Genomic DNA, 24822 nt, shown 5'->3' with positions numbered 1-24822 from the left:
ACTGGCATTTATTGTCTGGGGGCTGGAGAAGATAAATGTTCTGCTCAACAAAAAATTATTGAGAAACATCTTACCTGACCCTCTTTACATCCAGTTTACTCATCATCTTGAAGGTAGGGTTGCTAGATAAAATGTAAGTATACAAATGCAATACTTGGGACATATACTACAAAATTATTTGTTTATCTAAAATTCTAAGTTAACTGGACATCTTGTGTCTTTCTTTCTTAAAGCTGGCAGCCCTACTTGAAGGACCCCTGTTCACACTCAAATATGAAATCTTGATAACTGCAGAGCAGCTACAATGGGGTGTGAACATGATACATTACATGGAAAAAACTCTAAGAGATTTACCTGGTCCTGTTCTGCACATGAGTCTTGCCTCTGCTTACATTCAGCATATGGACTCATGAGTCCCACCTAAAGGATAAAATACCTCATTGGGGCAGGGGGGAGGTGTAGGCTACATCCTGCCTGAATTTAAATCCAAAGTTCTTATTGCAGGGCCTCCACAGTTGACTATGCCACACTTGGGCAGGTGCTGAGCACACATGAGTGTGTAATATCATCTCCCTTAAAGGAGCTTACAGTTTAACAAGGGAGATAGACATAAACAATTAACTCTAATGCAACAGCATCCACAATGAAAGAGTAGGGCAAACAAAGTACTGTGGGATATAAAGAAGGTGATCAAATCTGCTTCCAGGAGAAAAAGACTAGACTGGTGAAGACTTCTTTCTAACCCAAAACCCTTCTGTTTCTTAAAGCCATGACAGAAAACACCCTACCGCAGTACCTTGCAGATATAAGGTTTTCAGTAAATATCTGTGGACTGAATAAATGATGCAGCACTGGTAAATAGTATAAGTATGACCCAAAGGAACTGATTATTTAGCCCACAGGCACATTATTGAACATACGGTTTTTCCTATGTTGCAGTAATTTTCCACCATCACAATCTCCAGTTGTAGCAACTCATTTTGTGTTATAGAGTAATAGAAATGTCACAGAACAATTTGGAAATTTGTCCACAAACAGAACCAAGACTGAGACTTACATTTAAATACCAAATCAAAATCACATCTACCCAACCTACAATACTAGGACTGATTGTTTTGTTTTGTTTTGTTTTCCCTTTAATGCTTTGGGCCATGGGTTAGTAGAGTATTTCACTACATATTCTGCCAATTTTCCTGGTAAGTACAATTGTGTCATTAAATCTCATAGAATAAGCAGTCTTCAGCAACCATACGTAAATCTTCTTATTGAACAGATCTTATTGGACATAATTTCAGTTGAAACATCTATGTATTTATTTAACCTTTCTCAAGGACTTTCCATGTGTCATCTTTCTGTGCCCTGGTGATAAGAAGATGAATGAGCAAAATCTCTTGCCTTGGAGGAGCTAAAGGTCTAGTGAGCTATTGTTTCTAGGACTTGACTAGTAGCAGATCTTAGCCAGATTTTTTCTTATTGATGCTCTCTGCCTCTGTTTATAAACCTGTTCTTAATAATGCTCACCACCACATTCTGAGATTCTATATCCAAATGTATGATTGATATCATTTTTAACATAAAACATTTGGAAAAATCAGGGTTAAGCTGAGATGTATGCAGTATTTCCTTTGTACAATACTGGTTTGTGAAATTCTTGTTTCACGGCATGAGCTGATTGAAGCATCTTCCCCACACGCCTATGTTTAGTTTAATCTTCACTTTTGCTTTATGTTTTCAGGTTGTGAATGCACCTTATTTATGCATATGGGGTAAAATAAAGCATTTGTTGAAGTCAAGTTAAATTAGCCTTCTTCTACAACTATATTAATCAATGTTCATGTGGATTTCATTAAGAATATAGAGGCTCAGTGACAAAATCACCCGTTAGGGTGTGTTTCATTATTTACTGTTTAATCAAGGTGGTTGTATTGGAGTATTTGAACTCAGGAGCTTGAAGAACTTGGTACCTTCATATACTTTGCTTTTATTATTCATTCCAAGAGAATCAGCTTCACCCAACCATTATAATGTGCTTATTTACTTTTATGAGGTTGGTCCTATCCCAATTAATGCTACCTTTACTCTATTCTTTGATGAGAACTTCCCTGATGCAACATTATCTTTGGCTTTTCAATAAGTCAGGAGGACCTGAAATTGGCAAAAATTGATACTAATAATCACTCTGAAGATCTGTTGAAGGGAGAAGTAAGGTCACCTAGGAGCATGGTAATAAAGCCATTCCCTTTTTATGAAACAATTTCTCCATATTATCTAGAGCAAATAGAGCATTACATTATTTTTACAGACTTTTCTAAAAATACGTGTCTTACTTAGTCCTGCCTTTGAATTATATGATTTGCAATTTGTTTGTCTTTTTTTTACTTTAAAAAATACATCATTTGCTATGCCAGAATGGGTTAGTTACACTGAGAACAATGAAGAGGTAAGAGTTCTTCCAGAATCTAATTATGAGGTAAGCCTAGTCAGTAATGCTTGGGAAGGTATTTCCTCACAGGCATACATGGTATCTCCATGTTACTCTCATATTCCAGATAAAAAGCAACCACTTAAGATGTTCTCAGTAAAAGACAATTTGTGTGTTGTTTCAGAATTAATGCAAGCTTTGAATATATTCCAAAAACTGAAGTTAGTTACCTGAGAGGTGTATTTGTCCAGGTAAAATTTCCCCTGGAAATGTTTGTCATGTCATATATGTGAAGGAGTGCTAGCATTTGATAAAGTCAGCGACACTCTTCAGTTTTCAACTGAGGCATTTAGGACAGTTCAACTTTCAAGCTTTAAAAAAAAGTTAATAATAATCAACTTTTTTAAGGTTGCCTGCATAAAATAACTTAATGTTCCCATGATTATTTGCTTCTCTTCAATAGGACCATAAGAGAAATGATAAACGGTGTTTGACTGATTATGTAAATAAACTGCTAATTATATCCTTTATAGTTCTCCACACTTCTAGACACTGTACCTGAATGTATTTCCTATAAAATGCTTTAGTACTTAGTCCTCTATTATTTTTTTTTTAAAGATGGGCCCAAAATCAGCAATTATGAGCATTATTATTCACGTTCACAGCAGTGCGGCTGCTATTCTTCACTTGATAATTACCTTGTTAAACTAATGTCAGATCAGCACCAGGCCTTAGTTAAGAAAGTGGTCTACGAGCCCTGTGCAAGCAGGGCCAGCTGTGAAAATATTAAAAGGTTTATTAAATCCAGACACCTCTTCAGCATTGCCTCACTGACATTAGTTACGGAAGTTCTAAGAAGTTGCATATTTCTCATTAGATGTTCGTAATATCTTTCCTGAGGTGCCATGAATCTCTTGACAGTTGGTGCTTCCATTGTATTCTCCCCATTCTCAGCTCTGGGCTTTGTTGCCAACTGGGCACTGTTTAATTGGCATGATCTCCACTCAGAGCCTCCAGGAAGCACAGGGAAGAAGACCCATCCCTAGGGAAACGAGGAAGCCCTATGAGACTGTTTCTCTTCCTACTTTCGCTGGTTTTGAATTCCAGTTTTATTTATTACTTCTTTCCCTTTGGAAAGGAAAAAAAAAAATCAAGATCCTCCACTATTAGCTGTGGTTTTGTCTAAAAAAAGACACAGTTACAGATTCCAATTTTTAGGCCAAAATAAGTAATTCTTTCTATGATCTTCTAATCTGCAAAAAAGTCAGATTCTTAGTGGATTCTTGTCTTGGTGTTTTTCGAATGTGTCCAACAGTAACCTCCTGGATTGGTTAATGAGTTTAAATGACAAACATTCTGATAATGCTTTGCAGTTTATAAAATCCTTTCACAAATCGGGACCATCTGTAAGCTAGTGGAGGGAGAAGACGACCTTATTCTTCTCTGGAGCCTCAGTGCTTGCCACTGTAAGGGACGAAGAGGGGGCCCGTGGTTAATATTTGCTGAGCAGGATTGGGTGGCAGTATCTCATTCCATCCTTGCTATGAGCCCAGAGCAGGTATTATATTGACCATTTGTACTGTAGAGATGAAGAAAGTGAGGCTCAGAACTCAGAGACTCAGGACTCAACTCTTCTGCCTTCAATACCCATATTGTGGCCCCTTTATCATCCCATTTACCAGCATCTTTTTTAAACAGTAGAGAATCTTTCAATTTTACCTGTTTGGACACGAAAAAAATCTAACCTCTTGCTCTAAATTCTGGAGCCTTTCTCCCTTCTCTCCTCATCCACTCTTCCCTGAAATAGCACAAGTTAAGGAGAATTAGTTCTTAATTGGCGAATATGTATCCCCAGCATATTTTTCTCTTCAAGTTAAGTGCAGATCACTTCAATCCTTCCAACATTGCTGCCTCAAAGCTGACATTTATAAATTTTCTTTTTCAACGCAGTATGGGATCCTCCATATGTCTTCCGCAATAATTATCTATGTTTTCAGGGAATCTAAAGATTTATTTCCTTCCAAGTCCTTGTTGCTGGCATTTTCTCCAAGCCTCCAAAACTGCCAAGAGATGAACTTCAATTTAGAGGAACTGTTACATTTGTCATTGTGAATTTGCTAAACTTTGGATAAATTTGAAGATTTATGCTTATTCCCAAGGGGGCCCTGAGACTATCTTTGAAGCTCAGAAAGTTCACGCTTGACTTCCTTTCTGCTGTTCTAAGTAAACAAGTCCTTAAATCTGTGCAGTCTCCCTGCCTGGGCTCTGGGTCTCTGTCATTGTCTAAACCTGGACACGTTTGTACTGCCAGGAACTCAGCTGTGACTCACTTCTAGGTGTGGGGAAGGAGTCTTTTCCTGGGCTCGTGCTGCGGAAATCACACTCCATCTATATCTCTAGGATGATCCAATCAGAGAGGACCTTTCAGTAACCCCTCACTTTAATAGCCCCGGCCTGTGAGACAGACAACCTTTAAATTATGACCTTGTCCTGGGGTAACCGCATGACCTTGGTTGTTATACCCAATCTCTCTGAGCCTCACCATTTTCATCTATAAAATGAGCATAAAGTCTATCTGGCCACGGTAGGATGGTATTTATAAATAATATACATACAGTCCGTGATACATGAGAGTTTATCAACAAGTAGTAACTATTTTAATAATTATTGATAGATAACATACTAAGAAGTTGAGTTGTCTTTGACTTGTTCAAGGCAATTGGCTAGATTGTGATAGAGCCAGGATTGAATTCATGTCTCTTGATTCTTTATAAAACATAAGACTCCACTTAGTGACTAGCTAACAGTTCTATACTCCTTTTTTTATTGAACAGAGTCTAGAAGTAACATGGTTTATAGGGACCATATATGATTTAATTTTGTTCTTTGGGTCATCTTTAAAGTCAGAGTCAAGTGCAATAGGAAATGTCACTAAATTCTTTGAATTCAGTGCTGTGCAAAAAAATGGAGATCATCTGTTGACTAGGTGTTTTAGTTTTCTGTTGCAGCATATCAAATGACCACAAACTTAGCAGCTTAAAAAAGCACATATTTCCTATTTCACATTTTCTGTGGGTCAGGAGTCCAGGCACTAGCTAACTGGATCCTCTGCCCAGGGTCTCACAGGGCTGAAATCACTGTGTCAGCTGGGACTGTGACCCCTTCTAAGACCTAGGGCTGTTGGCAGAATTCAGTTCCTTGCAGTTGTAGGACTGAAGTTCCTGCTTTCTTGCTTGCTGTTATCTAGAGACTGATTACAGGTCCTAGAGGCCTCCAACTGTTGCCCGGCACATGGTCCCCTGCACACATGGAAGCTTGGTCTTTCAAGGCCAATGGGAGAATCTCTCCTTTCAAATCTCCGACATTAAGGACTCACCTGATTAGGTCAGGCCCACCCAGGATCATGTCTCTCAATGACCTTAATCTGTTTAAGGACTTTATTTACATCTGCACAATCCCTCTGCCAGCTTATGTAACATAATCATGGAGTTATATACCATCAGTGTCACAAGTCCTACTCACACACAAGGGAAGGAGATAATAATGCAGAGTGTGTATACCAGGGGGTGAGAATCTTGGAGGGGGTCATCCTAGAATTCTGCCTACCAGGGAAATGAGACAAGTACATAGTTATGATATAAGACTTCCTGGCAAATGTCATCAAATAAGGTTAAAGTACCCTGTGAAGCCCAAGAAGACAGGTGATTTACTGCTAGGGGCCTTGAGAGGCATGTCAGGGACAATGGGTAGGGTTTGGGTAGGAGGAGGTTGAGGTGAGCAGGGACAGTGAAGAAGGAAGAGAGTAAAAGAAGCACATCCTAAGGGAGGCAAAGAAGGTATTTGGGGACAAAGGTTCATTGTTTGGTTTGGCTGGAACTTGGTTCTAAGGAACTGCTCTGTGGTTTTTAACAGACATGAAACTTATAGGGAATGTGATGAGTACTGACTGATTCCATGAGTGTCTTTTGCTTCTTAATGTACTGGCTCATCAAGAAGGGAAGATTCTGGCCTGGCCATGTGTCCTTTGTTTGTAGGGCTCTGAATCCTCCCTCTGGTGACCCTTTAGGACCTTAGAAAAGTTGTTTCTACAGGTTCAGTGCTGTAAGTTTTTGTGAAACCAGCTGGAGCTGGCTGGAGCTTAAAGAACCCAAGACCATGTCATGTAAGAAAACAGTGCTCTTACTCATTCATGTGTTTGTTGAACAAATATGTACCATGTTCTCCTGTGCCCTTCACTCTGCTTTTGCTCAGGAGATGCAGTAAATAAGACAGCCTTGGCTCCTGCCCTCATGAGGTTTAGAATCTAGACTCCAGACAATTCTTAGATTATTTAGGCTTTAGATTGTCAAGGGATAGAGAGCTAATAAAGACACACTCATTATGAATTAATTTCAGTTGTGATAAGTGCTATGCGCAAAATATATGGGATGCCATGAGAGCGAATCAGGGGCTTAAACCAATCTCTGCGGAGGTGGCAGTGGAGGTAGCAGGGAGGGTGTCAAGATAAACCTCTCTGAGGAGGTTATAAAGGGTGAAAAAAATCTCAGAAATAAATGTACCTTGGAGAAGAGACAAATTAAAGTGAACACAGAGTTCTCATGTATCTCTTGGGCAAACATGGTAAAGAGATTTTTAGATTTGAGATAGAATGAATCAGCTTAGATGCTTTTCTTGTCTTTTTCTACCTGGGGTACCAGTGCTCATTCTTCAGAGCCCACCTCTCTCCCTAGTTCCCTCCAGGGGCTCGATTGCTCACTTCTCTCTGTGCCTGTGACATGTGACAGACACATCCATCGTGCCGTGGCTTTCATAGTTCATGGTTGTCTGCTTACACAATGCTTGGCTGGAACCTCACTGCCGATGTCCTCAGACAGTGATTACATCCTCTTCATCTTTTCATCACTTATACCTAATACTTCACCTGACACCACAGTTGGTACTGAATAGTATTTGTTGAATGAATAAACCAGAACTAGTTGGAAGTGATGAACGTAACACGTTGATAGACCACCATGCCTTAAAAGAAATATCTTTCCAAAAAATCAGTTTTCCAAAGAGAAATATTCTGCCTCAGAATGAGAGGCAGAACTCACCATCCTTGGAGGTGACAAAAGTCCTGTAAATCTGGGTATATGAATCATATCTAAAATAGAATTTGAAAAACTTGATTATAGTAATTATCAAATTATGTTTTTGATCCTGATTACTTGAGAAAGTTGATACATTTTTTAAAGGGCTGAATTTAGGTCCACAGGTAGCATTTGTTTTGTTTTGTTTTGTTTTTTTGCGGTACGCGGGCCTCTCACTGCTGTTGCCTCTCCTATCGCGGAGCACAGGCTCCAGATGCGCAGGCCCAGCAGTCATGGCTCACGGGCCCAGCCGCTCCGCGGCACCTGGGATCCTCCCGGACTGGGGCACGAACCTGTGTCCTCTGCATCATTAGGCGGACTCTCAACCACTGCGCCACCAGGGAAGCCCCACAGGTAGCCTTTCTGATTGGGAGAGTCTTTCCTGGCCGTGTATTTCTGAGATGTGCTATGCATTTTTGACTCATTACAGAATGTTACATTTAGGATAGGGAGGATAAGATTTTTTTAAGTATAAATATGATACATAGATTACAGTAAGGAGATATTCCAAGTTGTCATTAGGACAGAAAATCCTGTTGAACTATGAATGAAAATATGCCTATAGGACAAACGGACAGAGTAATTCTGTCACTTTGTATAGAAGAAAAATGCCTATTTGTATACATCAGTAAAAGTCCTCCACAACATAATTCTCCAATGGTAGAGACAAGCCTAAGGAGGGGGCATGCCCTAGAAGTCCCTGAGTTATATTAGGCAAGTACCACATTAGCATGAAGCAAAAATCAAACTGATGCAGAAAGTTCAGGAGTTAGTGCCTGGCATGCTGATTTTAGCAGCCGGAAGGCCAAAGGATACGGAAGAACAATCAAAAGAACAGCTCACACTATTGGAGGCCTGGTGGGATTGATCCACGGGCAAAGAACAAAAGATGTGCGATGTAACTAAGTGACTAATAGCAGAGTACGCGTCGTTTGAGACACCTCCAAGCCTCCAGGGCTCACGAGTGACCTGTTTAGGGCAGTGTAAGCAGGAATATAACCAAAAGCAACAAGACAAAAGAAGAATTTAAATAGCTGGGAGTCTGCCAGGAGAAGAAATGAGGAAAACTGCCTTTTAGAGGCTCAAAAACAAAGCTGATTTCTTTCAAATAGGAGATGTCCTGGTTTAGTGCTCATAAAACAAAACCAAGAAATATTTATTGAGACCGCACCATGAAATCTCTGGTAGCTCTTTCCTGTTTCCAATTCCAACTTTAACATTTTAAGTTTTTTATTTCCACTGATCATACGTATTGAACCATGTAATCGCATGACTCCGTTATTTCATGTTCAAGGAGCCTCCCTCATTTAATCCAAGTAACGAACACATCCTTTTCCAGTGCGTTTTAAATGATTAAAAGTAGGAACATTTGAACTCAGATATAAAATGCAATCTACTTCATTGAAAAATAGTTTGTTTATATATTGATTTATTTATTTACTTTTGTTGAAGAATAGTTGGCATACAATGTTATATTAGTTTCAGGTGTACAGCATAGTGATTTGACATTTATATACGTTACAAATTGATCACCACACTAAGTATAGTAACCATCTGTCACCATACAAAGTTACAGCAATATTATTAGCCATATTCTTTTATGTATTTTGTAACTGGAGGTTTGTACCTTTTAATCCCCTTCACCTATTTCACCCAACCACCCATTCCCCCTCCTCTGGTGACCACCTGTTTGTTCTCTGTAACTATGTGTCTGTTTCTTTTTGTTTTGTTTGTTCATTTGTTTTGTCTTTTAGATTCTCCATATAAGTGAAGTCATACAGTATTTGTCTTTCTCTATCTGGCTTATTTTACTTAGCATAATGCCCTCTATGTTCATCCATGGTGTAGCAAATGGTAAGATTTCCTTTTTTGTGGCTGAATAATATTCCAGTGCATATATATATTACATTTTCTTTACCCATTCATCCACTGATGGACACTTAGGCAGCTTCCATATCTTGGCTGTTGTGAATAGTGCTGTGCTTCATGAAAGGAGTTTCAGAAACTGATAGAGGGGTCAAGATTCAATATCCTGGAGGAAGATTGTTTTGGCGGTCCCTTAGACTGGTTTAATTAAAGAGACCCCATGTAGAAGTTTCATGTGGAAAAACTGGAAGACAGTCTGTCTCTTTCAATCTCTCTTTCTCTCTCCATTTCTATCTCTTTCTCTTTCTCTCTTTTTAAAAATTAACTTTTAATTTCTTCTATCACAAAATTTTGGGATAGATATTCCAAAATGATAGGGATTTTCCAATTTAGAAGAATTGGATCCAGAATATTTAACTGCCTCCCTCCATCAAAAACCCCAAATTACTAGAACTATCCCAGCCTGCACTGAGAAGATTTGCATATTCTGTAGGTAAACAGTCCATGATAAAATTTTATTCAATATGGGACAACAAATGTTATTTCATCTCTTCACATATTCATTCATTGTACACTTAACACTCCTAATTTTCATTCATTAATTTGCCAAATGTTCTATGTCTCCTTGTACTTAATACATACAAACCAGATTTTCACTTTCCTCTTTGGATACCTCCAGTAGCCTTAAATGTTTTCATTGATAATGTGAAAATGAAAGTGTGCCTTTCCATTTGACATGAGTAAGTGTGGATTTTGTACAGCAAGATACAAATTAATTTTATGTCCTTTAGGAATAAACATCAAAAGTCACAAAGACTAGGTGAGGGCTTCTAGTCTTGGGTAATGTGTGTTATGAAGGCTGAAGAAAAATCATTTCCAGTGTTCAACGTTCATTGTGTTTCACCAAGTGCTACCCCCTCACCTCTCCTTCCCCCTCCACCTCCTTCTCTTCTACTTCTTCTTTCCTCCTCTTCTTCATTTTTAAAAATATAACTGCATTGTCATTATTTTGGTCTCAGGATGATGAAAGTTGTACCATCCCTTTTGGTGGTAGGCAGATAGGTGAGGGGCAGTGGTGTATCCAATGACAGAGACTGTGAAATCCCTAATCTTTGTTTTCCTGATATTCTGTCTGAGCGACAGGTCCCATTTATAGGTTCCTCCCAAACAATTTATCACATCAGGTATTGATACCATGGGTTAGGTATTCTAAAGGGAGCCCCCAAATCCTCTGCTTTTGACTTTATACCTCTCACATTAACGACTAACTTAACTATTAAACTGAATTGAAAGTGATCTGGAATGAAAACAAATTCATTTAAATAACTATAGGGACTAGCTGTCTATAAGTGTTATTGAATCACCATAAGAAGTAAATCCTTATTCTAAAATCCCTTCCTTGAGTAGTATAAATTGTTCAAAAAATAACCACAAGCAATATACGCTCATTGAAGACTTTTAAAATACAGAAAAAAGAAGAAGAAAGAAAAATAGAAATCATCTATAGTTCAGAGACAAATCACTTAATATTTGGTTTATATATTTCCAATCTTTGTTGTCTATGTTCAAATGTTTTTTCTTTACAAAATTGGAACCATATGATATGGACTTTTTGTAAGTTGTCTTTACCTCGGCTCAATATATAATCAGCATCTTTTTTTTTTTTTTTTTTTTTTTTTGCAGAAGGCGGGCCTCTCACTGTTGTGGCCTCTCCCCTTGCGGAGCACAGGCTCAGTGGCCATGGCTCACGGGCCTAGCCGCTCTGCGGCATGTGGGATCTTCCCAGATCGGGGCACGAACCCGTGTCCCCTGCATCGGCAGGCGGACTCTCAACCACTGCGCCACCAGGGAAGCCCCTATCAGCATCTTTTTAACATAAAATTTTCTTTTATGATATCCCTTTTAATGCCTGTATAATATTCTATTTTATAAATGAGCTTCATATAATTAACTGATCTCCCATCATCAAATATTTAGCATCCTTTAATTTTTTGTACTGTTGTTCATTGTGTCTTAATGAACATCTCATCATTAAATCTTTGTGAATAAACCTAGTTTCTTCCTTAGAATAAATTCACAAAAGAAAAATTGCTGGATAAAAGTAATGTAGACTTTAAAAATATTCTTATATTTAAAGACTTTTAATAGATATGGCCAAATTTTGATCCTTAAAAGTTGTATCAATTTAAACTCCTACCAGCAATAGATAAGGAAGTCAATTTTTCTGTACCCTTAGCAGCACTAGTTATTATTACAAAAAATACATTTAAAATTTTTATTTTCACTCACTTTATTTACATATATAAAATATCTATATTGCCAATGTTTATATTTAAAATTAACTGTAAGCATAAGTTGGTTAACATAAATATTTTGTTATTCTGGTTTTAGGGGATTAAATCAAAATTAAGACCTCATAGAGACACTCAGCAATTTTTGTGTTCTTGGTTTGGGTTTTTTTAATTTAAATATTTGATAACAAATCTTTTTGTGTAGAGGTCTCTGTTGATGTGAGTTTCTGCCCCATTTTATGTTACTTCCTAAAGACAAAAGGAGGCACATTCTAGAAGTTTGGGGGTTTTTTTGTTTGTTGGTTGGTTGGTTGGCTTTGCTTTTTTTTTTTTTTAATAAACAAGAACAGACTGCCAATACTTCAGAATTTGAAGGTAAAGTATAGATTAAATTCCCAAATCTGCACAATTTGACATCTTGCCTTCAAGAAGATTCTGTGTCTTGCCTAGGGTCCCCTATACTTAGTTCAATATGTTACCTTTTTTATTTTCTACTAAAGGTATTTAACATCCCTTCCTGTTCAGTGCCTTATTTATTCAATTCAAAGCACTACAGAAATATTACATCAGATCAAGGGTAGATAAAAGAGTCAAATCAAAGCTGAGGTTGGCGAAAGCCTGTAAAAAATGTAGGCAAATAACAACGTAAATATTGGACTTTTGCTTTTCGAGAGGACAAACCCAGGATATTGTATGGAGACTATTAATTTTTCTATTTGGAAGGATTTTATTTGATTGCCTTTGTTTTTGGTAGTCCTCTGAGAGGAATGGAAGGCTGGAGAACAATGCATGCAGGTGAAGGAGGCTGGTAAGTTGGAGTCTGTGAGAGGTGTGTGCCTGAGAGCCAAAGGGGGCAGGTGGGTAGTGGGGACCCTTCTTGCCCAGAACCAAAGTTCAGGGCACAGAGTGGGAGAGAGAAGCAGAAGGCTGGGGCTGGCCTCCCACTGCTGAGGCTGGTATTGCTGGCCACATACAGGTTGTTGCGCAGAGCCTCTGGTACCTTGCCTGCACCTGCTTAGGTCCAGCTCCATGGACACCAGCCTGTCTCTTAAAAGGAGTGAAGGCGGTACAGGGTAGGGGAGGGGAACTCATCTGGCTCCCAGAAGCAAGAACAACCACTTCACCTGGGGAGTCAGTTTGAGATTGTCTTCTCACAGCTCCTCCAGGACCCTTTAGCTCTCCCCGTCTCCATCTTCCACCACATCACAGGACAGAAGGGTGACCTGGAGCACAAAATACAGGAGGCCTAGAAGTGAAGCAGCATCATAGTTTGCTTTCCCCCCAGGTACGTGACCAGCCCCTAAATTTGAAGATGAAGACTCCTCTCATTCTTTTATACACAAGTTACAGCAATTCACTTCACAGCTGAGTCCTTAGAAGATGGGGACCAGTTCTTCCTCAGCTTTGGTGCGAAAGGAGAAGATGGGCATCTACATGTGGGCAACAGCCAGAGGGGAGACATGGAGCAAAGGGGAGACCCCTGATGGCAAACAGAGGGAAGGTGTGCAGAAGAACATTTCCACATAGGATGAGGTGAGGGCGAAAGGCCAGGAAATGGTGCCCATCTGTGCAACAATGTTCGTTGGGGAATATTTTAAAATAAGGTTTATTGAATTCCCTACAACAAATTCTTAGCACCAGGCACTGTCCTAGGGACTAGAGGTTCAACTTCTGAAATTTTTAGTGATTAGTAATGTTGGTATGTTCCTTAAATCATCTTCCTTCTGGCATTCATTCATCCATTCACTCATTGACTTACTTAATCAACCTGATGAACTATATTGTTGTTGGATGAATTACCTCAGTGTATGAGTTTTCAGACATCTTGCTCCAAAGATCTGACCTAACTAGCCATTTTTTTTAACATCTTTATTGGAGTATAATTGCTTTACAATGGTGTGTTAGTTTCTGCTGTATAACAAAGTGAATCAGCTATACATATACATATAACCCCATATCTCCTCCCTCTTGCGTCTCCCTATCATCCTCCCTATACCACCCCCTAGGTGGTCACAAAGCAACGAGCTGATCTCCCTGTGCTATGCAGCTGCTTCCCAATAGCTATCTATTTTACATTTGGTAGTGTATATATGTTCATGCCACTCTCTCACTTCATCCCAGCTTACCCTTCTCCTTCCCCGTGTCCTCAAATCCATTCTCTACATCTTCATCTTTACTCCTCTCCTGCCCCTAGGTTCATCAGAACCATTTTTTTTTAGATTCTATATATATGTGTTAGCATACAGTATTTGTTTTTCTCTTTCTAACTTACTTCACTCTGTATGACAGACTCTAGAGGTCCATCCACCTCACTACAAATAACTCAATTTCATTTCTTTTTATGGCTGAGTAATATTCCATTATATATATGTGCCACATCTTCTTTATCCATTCATCTGTCGATGGACACTTAGGTTGCTTCCATGTCCTGGCTATTGTAAATAAAGCTGCAATGAACATTTTGGTACATGACTCTTTTTGAATTATGGTTTTCTCAGGGTATATGCCCATTAGTGGGATTGCTAGGTCATATGGTAGTTCTATTTTTAGTTTTTTAAGGAACCTCCATACTGTTCTCCATAGTGGCTGTATCAATTTATATTCCCACCAACAGTGCAAGAGAGTTCCCTTTTCTCCACACCCTCTCCAGGATTTATTGTTTCTAGATTTTTTGATGATGGCCATTCTGACCGATGTGAGGTGATACCTTATTGTAGTTTTGATTTGCATTTCTCTAATGATTAGTGATGTTGAGCATCTTTTCATGTGTTTGCTGGCCATCCGTATGTCTTCTTTGAAGAAATGCCTATTTAGGTCTTCCACCCATTTATGGATTAGGTTGTTTGTTTTTTTGATATTGAGCTGCATGAGCTGCTTGTAAATTTTGGAGATTAATCCTTTGTCAGTTGCTTCATTTGTAAATATTTTCTCCCATTCTGAGGGTTGTCTTTTCACCTTGTTTATGGTTTCCTTTGCTGTGCAAAAGCGTTTAAGTTTCATTAGATCTCATTTGTTTATTTTTGTTTTTATTTCCATTTCTGTAGGCGGTGGGCCAAAAAAGGATCTTGCTGTGATTTATGTCATAGAGTGTTCTGCCTATGTTTTCCTCTAAGAGTTTTATAGTGTCTGGCCTTACATTTAGGTCTTTAATCCATTTTGAGTTTATTTTTCTGTATGGTGTTAGGGAGTATTCTAATTTCATTCCTTCACATGTAGCTGTCCAGTTTTACGAGCACCACTTACTGAAGAGGCTGTCTTTTCCCCCATTGTATATTCTTGTTTCCTTTATCAAAGATAAGGTGACCATATATGCGTGGGTTTATCTCTGGGCTTTCTATCCTGTTCCATTGATCTATATTTCTGTTTCTGTACCAGTACCATACTGTCTTGACTACTGTAGCTTTGTAGTATAGTCTGAAGTCTGGGCACCTGATTCCTCCAACTCCACTTCTTTTTCTCAAGATTGCTTTGGCTATTTGGGGACTTTTGTGTTTCCATCCAAATTGTGAAATTTTTTATTCTAATTCTGTTGAAAATGCCATCGGTAGTTTGATAGGGATTGCACTGAATCTGTGGATTGCTTTGAGTAATATAGTCATTTTCACAATGTTGTTTCTTCCAATTCAAGAACATGGTATGTCTCTCCATCTGTTTGTATCATCCTTAATTTCTTTCATCAGTGTCTTTTAGTTTTCTGAGTACAGGTCTTTTACCGCCTTAGGTAGGTTTATTCCTAGGTATTTTATTCTTTCTGTTGCAATGGTAAATGAGAGTGTTTCCTTAATTTCTCTTTCAGATTTTTCATCATTAGTGTAGTGGAATGCAAGAGATTTCTGTGTGTTAACTTTTGTATCCTGCTACTATACCAAATCCACTGATTACCTCAAGTAGTTTTCTGATTGCATCTTTAGGATTCTCTATGTATAGTATCATGTCATCTGCAAGCCGTGACAGCTTTACTTCTTTTCCGATTTGGATTCCTTTTATTTCTTCTTCTCTGATTGCTGTGGCTAAAACTTCAAAAACTATGTTGAATAATAGTAGTGAGAGTGGACAGGAACTTTGTCTCATTCCTCATCTCAGAGGAAGTCGTTTCAGTTTTTCACCATTGAGAATGATGTTGACTGTGGATTTGTCATATATGGCCTTTAATGTGTTGAGGTAAGTTCCCTCTATGCCTACTCTCTGGAGGGTTTTTGTCATAAATGGGTGTTGAATTTTTTCAAAATCTTTTTCTGCATCTATTGAGATGATCATATGGTTTTTGTTCTTCAGTTTCTTAATATGGTGTATAACATTGATTGATTTGCATATATTGAAGAATCCTTGCATTCCTGGGATAAACCCCACTTGATCATGGTGTATGATTCCTTTGCTGTGCTGTTGGATTCTGTTTGCTAGTATTTTGTTGAGGATATTTGCATCTATGTTCATCAGTGATATTGGCCTGTAATTTTCTTTCTTTGTGACATATTTGTCTGGTTTTGGTATCAGGGTGATGGTGGCCCTGTAGAATGAGTTGGGGAGTCTTCCTCCCTCTGCTATTTTTGGGAAGATTTTGAGAAGGATAGGTTTTAGCTCTTTAAATGTTTGATAGAATTCATCTGTGAAGCCATCTGGTTGTGGGCTTTTTTTTGTTGGAAGATTTTTAATCACAATCTCAATTTCAATGCTTGTGATTGGTCTGTTTATATTTTCTATTTCTTCCTGTTTCAGTCTCAGAAGGTTGTGCTTTTCTAAGAATTTGTCCATTTCTTCCAGGTTGTCCATTTTATTGGCATATAGTTGCTTGTAGTAATCTTTCATGATCCTTTGTATTTGCAGTGTCAGTTGTTACTTCTCGTTTTTCATTTCTAATTCTATTGATTTGAGTCTTCTCCCTTTTTTTCTTGATGAGTCTGGCTAATGGTTTATCAATTTTGTTTATCTTCTCAAAAACCTGCTTTTAGTTTTACTGATCTTTGCTATCATTTCCTTCATTTCTTTTTCATTTATTTCTGACCTGATCTTTATGATTTCTTTCCTTCTGCTGAGTTTGGGGGGTTTTTTGTTCTTCTTTCTCTAATTGATTTAGGTGTAAGGTTAGACTGTTTATTTGAGATGTTTCTTGTTTCTTGAGGTAGGACTGTATTGCTATAAACTTCCCTCTTAGAACTGCTTTTGCCACATCCCATAGGTTTTGGGTCGTCCTGTTTTCATTGTCATTTTTTTCTAGGTATTTTTTGATTTCCTCTTGGATTTCTTCAGTGATCTCTTAGTTATCTAGTTGTGTATTGTTTAGCCTCCATGTGTTTGTATTTTTTACAGATTTTTTCCTGTAATTGATATCTAGTATCATAGCATTGTGGTCCGAAAAGATACTTGATATGATTTCAGTTTTCTTAAATTTACCAAGGCTTGATTTGTGACCCAAGATATGGTCTATCCTGGAGAATGTTCCATGAGCACTTGAGAAGAAAGTGTATTCTGTTGTTTTTGGATGGAATGTCCTATAAATATCAATTAAGTGCATCTTGTTTAATGTATCATGTAAAGCTTTTGTTTCCTTATTTATTTTCATTTTGGATGATCTGTCCTTTGGTGAAAGTGGGGTGTTAAAGTCCCCTACTATGATTGTGTTACTGTTGATTTCCCCTTTTATGGCTGTTAGCGTTTGCCTAATTGATTGAGGTGCTCCTCTGTTAGGTGCATAAATATTTACAATTCTTATATCTTCTTCTTGGATTGACCCCTTGGCCACTATGTCGTGTCCTTCTTTGTCTCTTGTAATAGTCTTTATTTTAAAGTCTATTTTGTCTGATATAAGAATTGCTACTCCAGCTTTCTTTTGATTTCCATTTGCATGGAATATCTTTTTCCATCCCCTCACTTTCAGTCTGTATGTGTCCCTAGGTCTGAAGTGGACAGCATATATATGGGTCTTGTTTTTGTATCCATTCAGCCAGTCTATGCCTTGTGGTTGGAGCATTCAATCCATTTACATTTGAGGTAGTTATCGATATGTATGTTCCCATTACCATTTTCTTAGTTGTTTTGGGTTTTTTAGTGTAGGTCTTTTCTTTCTCTTGTGTTTCCTGCCTAGAGAAGTTCTTTTAGCATTTGTTGTAAATCTGGTTTGGTGGTGCTGAATTCTCTTAGCTTTTGCTTGTCTGTAAAGGTTTTAATTTGTCCATCGAATCTGAATGATATCCTTGCTGGGTAAAGTAATCTTGGTTGTAGGTTTTTCCCTTTCATCACTTTAAATATGTCCTGCCACTGCTTTTTGGCTTGCAGAGTTTCTGCTGAAAGATCAGCTGTTAACATTATGGAGTTTCCCTTGTGTATTATTTGTTGTTTTTCCCTTGTTGCTTCTAATATTTTTTCTTTGTATTTAATTTTTGGTAGTTTGATTAATATGTGTCTTGGCATGTTTCTCCTTGGATTTATGCTGTGTGTGACTCTCTGCACTTCCTGGACCTGATTGACTATTTCCTTTCCCATATTAGGGAAGTTTTCAACTATAATCTCTTCAAATATTTTCTCAGTCCCTTTCTCTTTCTCTTCTTCTTCTTGGACCCCTATAATTCAAATGTTAGTGCATTTAATGTTGTCCCAGAGGTCTCTGAGACTGTCCTCAATTATTTTCATTCTTTTTTCTTTATTCTGTTCTGTGGTTGTTATTTCCACTATTTTATCTTCCAGGTCACTTATCCATTCTTCTGCCTCAGTTATTCTGCTACTGATTCCTTCTAGAGGATTTTTAATTTCATTTATTGTGTTGTTCATCATTGTTTGTTTGCTCTTTAGTTCTTCTAGGTCCTTGTTAAACGTTCTTGTATTTTCTCCATTCTATTTCCAAGATATTTTATCATCTTTACTATCATTACTCTGAATTCCTTTTCAGGTGTACTGCCTATTTCCTCTTCATTTGTTTGGTCTGGTTTGTTTTTCCTTTGCTCCTTCGTCTGCCATGTTTTTCTCTATCTTCTCATTTTGCTTAATTTACTGTGTTTGAGGTCTCCTTTTCACAGGCTGCAGGTTCGTAGTTTCTGCTGTTTTTGTGTCTGTCCCCAGTGGCTAAGGTTGGTTCAGTGGGTTGTGTAGGGTTCCTGGTGGAGGGGACTGGTGCCTGTGTTCTGTTGGATGAGGCTGGATCTTGTCTTTCTGGTGGGAGGACCACATCCAGTGGTGTGTTTTGGGGTGTCTATGACCTTATTATGATTTTAGGCAGCCTCTCTGCTAATGAGTGGGGTTGTGTTCCCGTGTTGCTAGTTGTTTTCCATAGGTTGTCCAGCACTGTAACTTGCTGGTCGTTGAGTGGAGCTGGGTCTTAGCGTTGAGATGGAGATCTGTGGGAAAACTTTCGCTGTTTGATATTATGTGGAGCTGGGATGTCTGTGGTGGACAAATGTCCTGAAGTAAGCTCTCCCACCTCAGAAGCACAGGCCTGACACCCAGCCAAAGCAACAAGACCCTGTCAGCCACACAGCTCAGATGAAAATGGAGAAAAAAAGAAAGGAAGAAAAAAAGAAACAAAATGAAGTTATTAAAATAAAAAATAAAAAATATTAAAAATAAAAAAGTTAAAAAGTAATAAAAAAAGAAAGAGCAACCAAACCACACACACACACAAAAAAATCCACCAAATGATAACAAGCATTAAAAACTATAGTAAAAAAAAAAAAGAAAAAAAGGAAGAGAGCAACCGAATCAATAAACAAGTCTTCGAATGATAATAAACTCTAAATACTAAACTAAGATAAACATAAAGCCAGAAACAAATTAGATGCAGAAAGCAAACCCCAAGTCTACAGTTGCTCCCTAAGTCCACTGCCCCAGTTTTCGGATGATTCGTTGTCTATTCAGGTATTCCACACATGCAGGATACATCAAGTTGATTGTGGAGATTTAGTCCGCTGCTCCTGAGGCTGCTGGGAGAGATTTCCCTTTCTCTTCTTTGTTTGCACAGCTCCTAGGGTTCAGATTTGGATTTGGCCCCGCCTCTGCGTGTAGGTTGCCTGAGGGCGTCTGTTCCCGCCAGACAGGATGGGGTCAAAGGAGCAGCTGATTCGGGGTCTCTGGCTCACTCAGGCCGGGGGGAGGGAGGAGTGCGGATGCGGGGTGAGCCTGCGGCGCAGATGCCAGCATGACGTTGCACTAGCCTGAGGCACGCTGTGCGTTCTCCCGGGAAAGTTGTCCCTGGATCACGGGACCATGGCAGTGGCGGGCTGCACAGGCTCCGGCAGGGGAGGTGTGGAGAGTGACCTGTTTGCACACAGGCTTCTTGGTGGTGGCAGCAGCAGCCTTGGCGTCTCATGCCCGTCTCTGGGGTCCACGCTGATAGCCACAGCTCGCGCCTGTGTCTGGAGCTCGTTTAGGTGGTGCTCTGAATCCCCTCTCCTCGCACACCCCGAAACAATGGTCTCTTGTCTCTTCGGCAGCTCCAGACTTTTTCCCAGCCCCCCTCCCAGCTAGCTCTGGTGCATTAGCCCCTTCAGGCTGTGTTCAGGCAGCCAACCCCAGTCCTCTCCCTGGAATCTGACCTCCGAAGCGTGAGCCTCAGCTCCCAGCCCCAGCCCCCAGCCCCAGCCCGCCCTGGTGGGTGAGCAGACAAACCTCTTGGGCTGGTGAGTGCTGGTCGGCACCCATCCTCTGTGTGGGGATCTCTCCGCTTTGCCCTCTGCATCCCTGTTGCTGCGCTCTCTTCTGCGGCTCCAAAGCTTCCACCCCCTGCCCACCCTCCGCCCCCATCCCCCCTGCCATCTCCGCCAGTGAAGGGGCTTCCTAGTGTGTGGAAACCTTTCCTCCTTCACCGCTCCCTCCCACTGGTGCAAGTTCTGTCCCTATTCTTTTGTCTCTGTTTTTTCTTTTTTTCTTTTGCCCTACCCGGGTACGTGGGGAGTTTCTTGCCTTTTGGGAGGTCTGAGGTCTGCCAGTGTTCAGTAGGTGTTCTGTAGGAGTTGTTCCACATGTAGATGTATTTCTGATGTATTTGTGGGGAGAAAGGTGATCTCCACGTCTTACTCCTCTGCCATCTTGAAGGTCTCTCTAGTTGTTTTTATTAGTCACCCTCTTTATCATTACAGCCATTTGAGGAGAACTTCTGTGCCAGAGACTAGGTTAGGAGTATCACATAAAGCGTCTCAGCTCTCTAATCCATCCAACAACTCTAAAAAGTCATTATTATGAGTCTCACTTATCAGATGAGAAAACAAAGGCCAAGTCAACATTTCAATTCAGATTGCTTGTTTGTTTGTTTGTTTCTCCTGAATCCAATTTTGTTCTCCTTTCCCTGTGCCAGGCTGCCTCCCTAACATAATAAATTGTCTTCTGCAGCTTCAGCTTTCCCAAGCGTCGAGCTTTTATTTATTTTATCTGTTACCACTAATAACAATATTTTAAAAAAATAAGCCAATATGTGATGAGCATGTGAAAAGTAAACATGGTAATTAGGCAACATCATAATGAAGTTAATTATTGCCTTGATGACTAGGGTGGCTTGTGTACAATAGTTAAGACAGCATAAGCGTCGTATCAGGAAGCAGTACTTCTGCACGCCTGCCATGCCACAGGGCAACGTTCATCCTATGAGTGTATCACTGGAAAATGAGCAAGTTCTGGATTCACTGGTGCCACACAAATAATTTTTACCCAGTGCTGCTATTTTCACAGGGCTTTCTCTTCCATTGCTTCATTATATCCCCAAACTTCCCTTTGAGGCAGATGTATTAAACCCCCGAGTTGTCAGTGTTTCGTTTTATAAGTCTGTGTCTGCCTGATCTGTCAACAGCCAGATTCCTGATTCCAAGACCAATTCCTAGATGGCATTTATGCATCCTGTATTTGTCAAGAAGTTCCAGAACTGCTCAAGAATCAGATGCCAAGTATTCCTGTACAATAATTGGATGTTGGTTAAAGTTCATCTAAATTATGCTGCTCATGGCATCTTCCCCAGGTTTAAATTTTATGCCACTCCAGTGCACCCCGTCATCATGAGGGACTAGATTAGACCCTTTTTTATTCCTACCTTGCATTATTATTAAGTGTAGGGAAATACATACCTCTAGTAACAATTGGCCTCATTTGCTTTTGCATCATCTCTTTTGTTGTGCTGTTACATTTCATCTGAATGCTTCATCTAAGAAGGGGCCTGAGTTTGATGCTTGTCCTAGTTCACAGTTTCATTCTTTTTGTCCTGGTGGCTTTTAAAAATGTGTGTCCAGTTCCAGTCAAGGCTAGTTTCCCCGACTATGATTTGTGTAACCTCAGCAGTTAACCCAGAGGATTACGAACACCTCCTATGCCTTTCTCCCCAACCTGAAAATTTCCGCCAATGCAGAGAAACAGTAGCTAGGTAAAAGTGGATGGATTTGCATAATTTGGTTTTCTAAGTGCAGAGTGTTCATTTTTAACTTACATTGGTTTTGCTTTGTTGACAAACCCCTTTTCAGAGAAAAATGCATCCCATGTTTTTCCCCTCCATCCTGGTCCCTGACAGCTGATACTTCAGATGTGTTTATTTCTTTATCCAGTCAGATGAGAAACCATCCCAGCCTCCTTCTATCAAAATACAACTTTCTGTATTAGTCAGTTTCTCACATTTTCCAATTTGACTTCTGTATAGAACTGTAGCTAGAGACGGTAATGAGTTTGCCATAGCAGTTTCAGGCTTCAGTACTCTATAAATCCTATTCTATCCATGCACAATAATTAAGGTTATTAATGAGGGACTGAATTAGTATAAAAACAGTATACTGAGCCACTGTGATTTGCTTGACATAGGTTAATAATCATACATTATATAACATTTGCAGCCTCCTTGGGTTCTGGAATAGAAGCCATGGTGGCAAAGAGCATTGTGATCAAATCCAAACTAATGAAGTAACATCTGGAGCTTGGTAGGGGATAAAAAGGAAGGTGTTGTTATTGTGAGTGCCATAGTATTGTTCTTTACCATTTTAGGATGTATTGAAATGCATAAGTAATAACCGTATTTGCATTTATATAAAAAAGCTCCAACCAAGTCCCAGCTCGTTTGAAAAGGCAAGGCTGGGAGGTGAAAATCATAAATCCGGGTGTCCTGAAACAACATTCTTTAGGGAAGGAGACTTTTTTTTTCTCTGTGCAGCAGGTTCAAATCCATAATAAGACAGATTAGAATCTGAGCAACTCAAGATTGATAGGGTAAATAGTTCATACTAAATGGCTTTGAAGAAACGGATCTACTATTCAAGGCAAGACCTCTGAATTCCTGTTGGGACATTCTCAAAATCTCACCCACAGCTTGAAAGGCCACCTGGGTGAGTTTTGCAAAAGGAGTCTGCTTTTGCCTCAGATAGCTTTGGATTTGCATTGGTTTGCTTTCCTGAAGTGACTGCTTTAGAATGGAAGCAGGCAGACCTGGATGGGCAAAAGAAAAATTCTCAAAGAATATTATAAGCTGAAGACAGCCTAGGCCAGAGCAAGGGATTTGGAAATTGAAACAGGCTGAGGAGGCCCCCAAGGACTTTAGGAGAGTATAAGCGTGTTAGTCAACCTGGGCTGCCATAACAAAACACTGTGGACTGGGTGTCTTGAACAACAGAAATGAATTTTCTCACAGTTCTAGAGGCTGGAAAGTTCAGGATCAAGGTTCTGGCAGATATGATTCCTGGTGAGGGCTCTCTTCCTGGCTACTATCTTGCTGTGTGCTCACATGACCTCTTCTTGGTACAGACACAGTAGGAGGGGAGGGGCAAGCAAGCTTTCCAGTGCCTCTTCTTATAAGGACACTAATCCTGTTAGGAGGACTCCATCCTCATGACCTCTTCTGATCTTAATAATCTCCCAAAGGCCTTCATATATCATCACATCAATGATGATGAAGCCCTGGTAGTACTTCCACATATGAATTTGTGGGGACACAATTCAGTTCACAGCCATGAGTGAGCCTATGTGTCAAGTGCCAAGTTGGTCATGTGTTATTTCATTTCGGTCCAATCTGTTCCATTTCATTCTATTTCAACCCATTCTATTGTACTTCAGTCCACCCCATTCCATTCCATTCCACTCTATTTCAACAAATGCCTCCTTGAGACCTACCTATGAACCCAGCAAACTGCCTTATTTGACTCCCTCTTTTTTCCTTCTATCCTTTCCCTTCCTATCTGATTCCTTTTGACGACCAAGAGCAATTCCTTTGTTTTCTCCCTAATTTCCCTCCCTCTCTCCAATTCCAACTTCCTTGGGGAAGCACTGGGAAAGCTTTGTCCAACAAATTAAACTCTGCTTCTGACATTCCATGCGGCCTCAGAGAAGTCACCTCAACTCCAAGTTGTTGTGCTCCTGGCAATCAGTGGGGATGCTAACAATGATAATACTTCATGAAACAGGGTTGTTGTGTGTATTAGGAATGTCTCAGAACAAGGAGCTTAGTACCTGGTATCAGGCATTACCATGATAAACAAGATATGACCGTCTTATCCTGAGGATTTCTTGGCCCAGTGTGGGAAGCAGCTATGTGAGAAGATGAATCTATTGGGTCAGCCCTGGTGCTCTGAAGTCAGCCTGTGTGAATTTAAATGCTTATTCTATCCCAGGCTTTCATGGGCAAATGACTTAGCCCCTCTAAGCCTCCACTTCTCATCTAAAAAATAAGATGGTATTAGTAGCCACTTTATAGAGTTTGAGAGAGGAGTAAATGAGTGTTTGGTTTGGAGTACATACTCTAAATATTACCTAATATTATTATTATAAAAAAATCCATAATGTGGTAAGTGATGCAGTTATTGAGTCTTTCTCAAAGTATTCAAAGATGAATGCCAGTCTCTGCTCTCATGGAATTCAGTGTCACAGACGAGACAGACACTATACACTTGTAACTGTGGAAATGACCATGAAGCAGAGATCTCTAGTGCTATGGAGGCTGTGTAAAGGGAGCACTGAGATTTGGGTGGGGGGTCCTGGACTTCAGGCAGAGCTATGAAAGAGATGGACTCTGGGTATCTTAGGATCCCCTCAATTTGCCAGCAATCAGGGAAAAGCCAGGACAAAAAAAGCCAAGAAGGATCTGTTTCTTTCCAATGTTGTTGGACAGAATCTAGGCTTCATTATAAACAACAAAAACGAAAACAAAATGAAACAGCATAGACCTCAA

At 39.6% G+C, this 24822-nt stretch overlaps 1 protein-coding gene across 6 annotated transcripts in view; it reads left to right on the top strand.

Moving 5' to 3' along the window:
• The window catches only part of LDB2 (LIM domain binding 2), a gene marked incomplete at both ends in the record, with an annotated part of 391237 nt that overhangs the window by 147893 nt on the left and 218522 nt on the right, over positions 1–24822 (top strand). The gene's annotated exons all lie outside the window — the stretch shown is intronic.

Source organism: Hyperoodon ampullatus (genome assembly GCF_949752795.1).
Source record: "Hyperoodon ampullatus genome assembly, chromosome: 1".
In the NCBI taxonomy this organism is placed as follows: Eukaryota; Metazoa; Chordata; class Mammalia; order Artiodactyla; family Ziphiidae; genus Hyperoodon; species Hyperoodon ampullatus.
The sequence above is the reverse complement of the archived record's forward strand: the minus strand, read 5'-3'. Positions and strand labels throughout refer to the sequence as shown.